Raw genomic sequence first — 6,021 nt, 5'->3', positions numbered from 1 at the left:
CGAGATTGGGCTACTACACTCCAGCCTGGGCGACAGAACGAGAATCCATCTCAAAAAAACAAACAAACAAACAAAATCACTTGAGATTTACTGTGAATTCTTCAGCTTCCTTCACTCACCACAATTATTTTATAATATTCTCATGTCCTCATGTGAATGAGGCATGCCTTGATTTCAACGGTTCATTGTATTTTGCTACATTAATATTTCTCAAATTGTTTAACAATGCACCAAATAATGGATACTTGATATGTTAACTCAGTTTCTGAATTTTATTTAGAAATTAGATACTAAGGATTATAATGTAAAAACTGAGAAATTAATCTTATTCTGACCTCTTTAACAAAAACCATGAATAACTACAAAAATAAACCCTTCAACATATCTGAGTTGATGTCACAGAGAAAAAAAATCCCTGTATTCTGAGAAAATAGGGGCCCGCAGAGAGAACTAGGGTTCATTTATTAGAGTAACTGGGGCAGGTGCTGCTCACGGCATGGTGTTGAAGAAGGAAAAAGCTAACCTGGAAATGTTTCATGAGTTGTTGAGGACGTGTGTGCTCATGGTGAGGGTGTGAAACTCCCGGCATTTGCAGGCTTTTCCTACAGAATTGGGGAAATCCCCAGACAACTCACCCACCTGCTGTCCTGTGGTGTTGACTGGGCAGGAAGAACAGCAGCTCCGTTCAATGCTGAATCTCCCTTCACTATATGTGGGAGACATTTATTAAATCTTGTGTCCTTCAGGCACTGGTAGAATCAACTAGAACATAAGGAAACAGAGGAAACCAAGGAAACTCTACCGAGAAACACCTCCCATCTCTGTCCTGAGGAATGAAATCCTGAAGCTGTCATGTAAGGACAGTGGGTCAGAAGCTGAGGACGCTGATGAAAATCCACTGTGACTGGGAAGAGACACTCCGACACTGGGGAAGGGAAGGAACAGAAACACTTATAAGGCCATGCTTCAGAGCCAGTCACGCCACCCATAGCTAAGAAGGAGGCTTAGTCAGATGGTTGGAGAATGTGCCCCTGTGTCCAAGCCCCTTCACCACACAAACAATCGCCAAGTAAAAGTGTCAGCAGGATGCACCTGCCACAGCTGAAAGAGGCTGTCTCTGGGGAGAATGAAATGTGAAAACCCAAAGCCGAACAGGGACACAGAAGCAGGTATCACTGGAGTAACTTGAAGCTCTTGTGAACAGGAGAAGCTGACTTCAACTCTGATAGCTGTGGCAACCATACACTTGAAATCCAACCCTGAGTAGATTCACAGAAACGTGGCTAATAAAGGCCCAGCAGAATGTAATATGTGATCATCTCCTGGAAGAAAAAAAAAATGCAAGAAAATAAATTACGAGTGAAATGCAAACTGAAATTATACATGCATTTCATTTTTATATAAATGTGAAAGCAAATAAAACTATGTTATTAAAAAAAGATCCTGAGACAATTTGTCAGCAAATTCGTGTTTCAGGGCACATGTTAGCAAAGTTTCTCTTCGAGTAGCCATGGGATATTCACTCGAAACATAGATCTATACAAAGAAATTAAGATTGTAAAAAAAGTGAAAATCAAGAGGAAGTGCAGTTATTATCTTTGTAATTGCTATAACACATAACTATACAAAGCGATAAAAATATATGTTATACTTTATATGTAAGTGCAAACTGAGGATAAACAACAAAGTGTGGTGAGAAGGAGGAATTCAAACCACATAGTTACACTATCTCCGTACTTCATATCAAGGCCATCACAGTGTCTGCATTAGAATCTAATTTTTTACAATTCTTACTGTAAACCTTATGGTAACCAATACCATATTTATAAAAAATGAATTAAATAATCTGTTAATAGAGAAATAAACATCATTATAAAATGCTAATTTAAACAAAAATAACAGAAAAATCAATATTACCTTTAAAATAGAATTTATTATAGCTGATTTAAAAAAAACAAGACCTAACTGTTAGCTTTGTACAAGAAAGTTATCCTACATACTCACAAATAGAAAAGATAGAGATGGGAAAACATGGATTATGAAAACATGAACCAAAAGAAAGCTATAGTAGCCATGTAAATTGCAGACAGAGTGGACATCAAAAAACACTTTTAGGACTTAACAGGGATATTACATAGAACAAAGTGACCAGTTTTTTTAAAAGACAAAAAAAGACTTAACAAACGTATAATAGATGAAGAATGCACCATTTGTTGTGATTTACAAAACAAACGTGATAAACGGAGTTAAGATGTCAGTGAGACCATGCATGTAAGGGTGTCCTGGGACTATGAACCTTCTTTGTATTCATGGAGGGCACCACTGAGAACGGAATTCCTCTTGAATTTCTTCCTGTTGCCACCCACACCAATCCTGATCCTGGAGCCTGCTGGACCAAGCTGATGCTGCAGTCAGTGAAGGTGAATCCAGAGGCTGTGCAGGAGAGGTTCAGAGAACTGCTGGGCTGTACAATTTTTCCCCTGAGACTCCACCAGTGAACTTCACACAGGTCTTCTGCAAACACAGAGAGAACAGACAGAACAGCCCCGTGTGGAGCAGCCACAGCTGGACCTGATTCATAAGGGACACTAAGATTGAGGGTGATTAAAGAGAAGCCCAGATCAGTGCAGACCCCACGGTGTGGACAATGAGGAAGGGCACAGACATGGGGTGGTTCCTCACCAGGGCCTGAAGGAACAGGGGATGAGCTGCCTTTCACGAAGAGGGGAAGGGACACATTTCCATGTCTTTCTTTTTGTGGTCATGGGCGCACCGCTCAGCATTGCTCATCCATCCTCTGTGTCTGCATTTCAGGGAGGGAAGGGTCAAAGGATTCCTGGGTCTGGATGCACAGGGTTAATCTACCCCTTACTCTTTTTTCTTCTATAAATTGGATACTGTTCAGGTATCTTCATAGCAGCAAACATTATCGACAAATAAGTCCAGTAAGAACATAAGAAAAACATTCCCAGAGGAAATGGACATCTGTCTGTAATCAGTGCATTTAGAGCTGCCAACCACTGTTCCTGACAATGAGGCAAAGTTTAGTTACAATGAAGAAAATGCAGATCTATACTTTGTCCGGGCTTGGGTTAATAATTATCATTATCTTGAGATTATTTTGTCGCAAAAGAGTCAATGTGGAAATATGCGTATTTATCTAAGAGTTCACATAGAGACATATTTGCTTGTCTGAGACAAGAGTCCACATGAGGAAATGTCTATTTCCTGAGGACAGAGTAAATGTAAGGACATATGTAGTGGTCTGAGGAAAGAGTCCATGTGGGGACATGTGTGTTTGTCTGAGGGAAGAATCCTCATCAGTAAAGGTGTGTTTGTCTGACAGAAGAATCCACATGTTGACAGGTGTGTGTACCCATCTCCTTTCAGAGACAGTGTATACCTGAACTGAGCTGAAGTTTGGGGAAATTCTTTCTCAAACAAGAAAAGAAAATAATGCTCTGGGTTGTTTGCTTGTCAGGAAGGAAAAACCTGGGTCACATAGAAAATTGATTTTTTTTTATTAAAGGTCTTTAGTGAATGGAAGCATCATATATGCAAATGAGGAAAGTTACTTTATTCTTTGTTGCATCTCATAACATCCCCACACTCCCAAATACATTATTAGGTAATTTTATACAGTGTGTATTTAATCCTGAAGTTAATGAACTGCTAAATGTATTTTAATTATATATATTTAGGTTTATATTTTCCATAACAAAAATATGAGCTTGGACAAATTATTTGTGTTGTGTCTCAACCATTGCATATCACCAGAATAGTCTTAACTCTCCTTAAACAGAGCCTGTTTTACTTATTTTATGCCCACTCTCTAAATTCCTGGAATATCCTGTCTGTTTACTTGATTATAGTTTTGGCTTTTACATAATTTAAAGAAATGAAACTATACTGTGTAATTGAAAGGATTTCACCAAAGAAAGTGGAAAATGAAGTTGCTGATGTAAGTAACTTTGAAAAATGAGTAGATTCTGTAAGCTTAAATTGTAGAGAATCACACATAAGCACTCTATCTAGTAGATAAACCTGTTTCCTACAAGGGTACAGCTTTACATTTCTGATGCTGCTGTGCATGTGTCCTGAAATTGTGCAGCTAATTAATAAAAAGGCATATGGTGGGATGGGGTTCCTCACTTTGCAGTGGGTGGTTATGGACAGTCAAAAAAGGAAGGCTAGAAAGGTCCGTGTGGCAGCACAGTTAGGTGGAGAGACCATTGTGTTCTCATTTCTAATGTAATAAATTTACAGAAGATTAGATACATAAATAATTTCGATGTGTCCATAAACACAGGTTCACATAAACATGCACATTTACTAGGCCAATTGGTTGAGAGGTCCTAGAAGTACTTATACCACACTAACATGCCCGGTATCACAATATTTTATTTTAATACTATTCTCTAAAATCAGAAACAAGCAAGCTTTGGAAAAATGGCTGATTCTATGTACAAAAAAGGTAACATAGAAAACAAGCTTAGAATCTATTGTAATACCAGGAAACAGGGAAGTGTTCAAAAACAAAAGGATTCACGGGGTCAGGAGATTGAGACCATCCTGGCTGACACGGTGAAACCCTGTCTCTACTAAAAAAAAGAAAAATACAAAAAACAAGCCGGGCAAGGTGGCGGGCGCCTGTAGTCCCAGCTACTTGGGAGGCTGAGGCAGGAGAATGGCGTAAACCCAGGAGGCGGAGCTTGCAGTGAGCTGAGATCGGGCCACTGCACTCCAGCCTGGGCGACAGAGCGAGACTCTGTCTCAAAAAAAAACCAAACAAAACAAAACAAAACAAAAAAACAAAAGGATGAGCTGTGCTGTAAGGATGCAGGATCCAAACTAAATCAGCTCCCAGTACCTAACAAAGCTGTGGTGATTTGAACAATAAAATGAATAATGCAGCATGGATCTTCTTCAGATTATGAAATAGACATCCATAAACCAATAAGGATATTAATAGATGATTAAGTAAAGTTAATGGGAAGAACACATCTCCTTACAGAAGTGTTCCAAATATCTCTGGTGGATAGTCCTCCAATCAAGTAGGTGAAGTTTAAACACTCATGATTGAGATAAGAGACATGGTAAAAAATAATCAGTGTATTTTATAATGAGACTCCAGATATAATGCCAAATACATGATCTATGAATGAATAATTTTTCTATGTTTTTTATCTAAATTTGTGCAAACACACACACACACACACACACACACACACACACACATTTTTCTTCCGTACCCACTGATAAGGGAGTAAAAAGCAACCACAGACTTGGAGAAAATACTTCCAAGTCACATATTTGTTAAATGAATTATTTTAATTTGTTAAATGAATTTTATAATCAACATGCAAGTAAACTTACAACTAATCAAAAGAAAACAATGCAGTCAAAAATGAACCACCTATCAGAAGAGCCATCTCACCAAAAATTATATAAAAATTGTTAAATATAATTTTTTATTAGGGACGTGCATTTAAATAAAAATTAGGTGTCACTACTCACCTATTAACATGGTTAAAACTCACAATTCTTATGATGATAAATGGCAATATGAATGTGGAAAACCAAGAAATTCCATGCACTGTCGGTGGGAATTCAAAATGTTACATGCACAACATGAGATTTTTTTGGCATTTCTTAACTAGAGATAAAAGAGTTAAAATGTGAACTTGTGTTTGTGTTTCAAAATATTTCCAACGTTGATTCAGAAATTGATGTTTGCAAAGATTGATTCAGAGGAAGTTCTGTATCAGATTTGTTAATTTCATTCATTCTCCAATCCTTGAAATTTACTTACAGAATAAATTTTGTATGATAAATATCTCAAATAACTGAAATTTCTCAAATACACATTGATATCGGTCATTTTCTTTAATGTCTTAATGTCATTTTCTAAGAAAGTCTTCAATCTAATAATCTTTGTCGCCTCCTCCATGCCAGCACAGCTGCCTCCTTCGTGGGGTTTCTGACACTCTCAGGATGTGGGTTTTCACACTGTGTCTCTCG

The 6,021-nt window shown here is 37.8% G+C and overlaps 1 gene segment (V, D, J or C); it reads right to left on the bottom strand.

The window, feature by feature from the left end:
* The window catches only part of LOC105527718, a 54,245-nt gene that overhangs the window by 47,190 nt on the left and 1,034 nt on the right, over window positions 1-6,021 (bottom strand).

This window comes from Colobus angolensis, unplaced genomic scaffold, assembly GCF_000951035.1.
Source record: "Colobus angolensis palliatus isolate OR3802 unplaced genomic scaffold, Cang.pa_1.0 Scaffold642, whole genome shotgun sequence".
NCBI classification, from domain to species: Eukaryota; Metazoa; Chordata; class Mammalia; order Primates; family Cercopithecidae; genus Colobus; species Colobus angolensis.
This window is presented reverse-complemented; position numbering and strand designations above follow the sequence as displayed.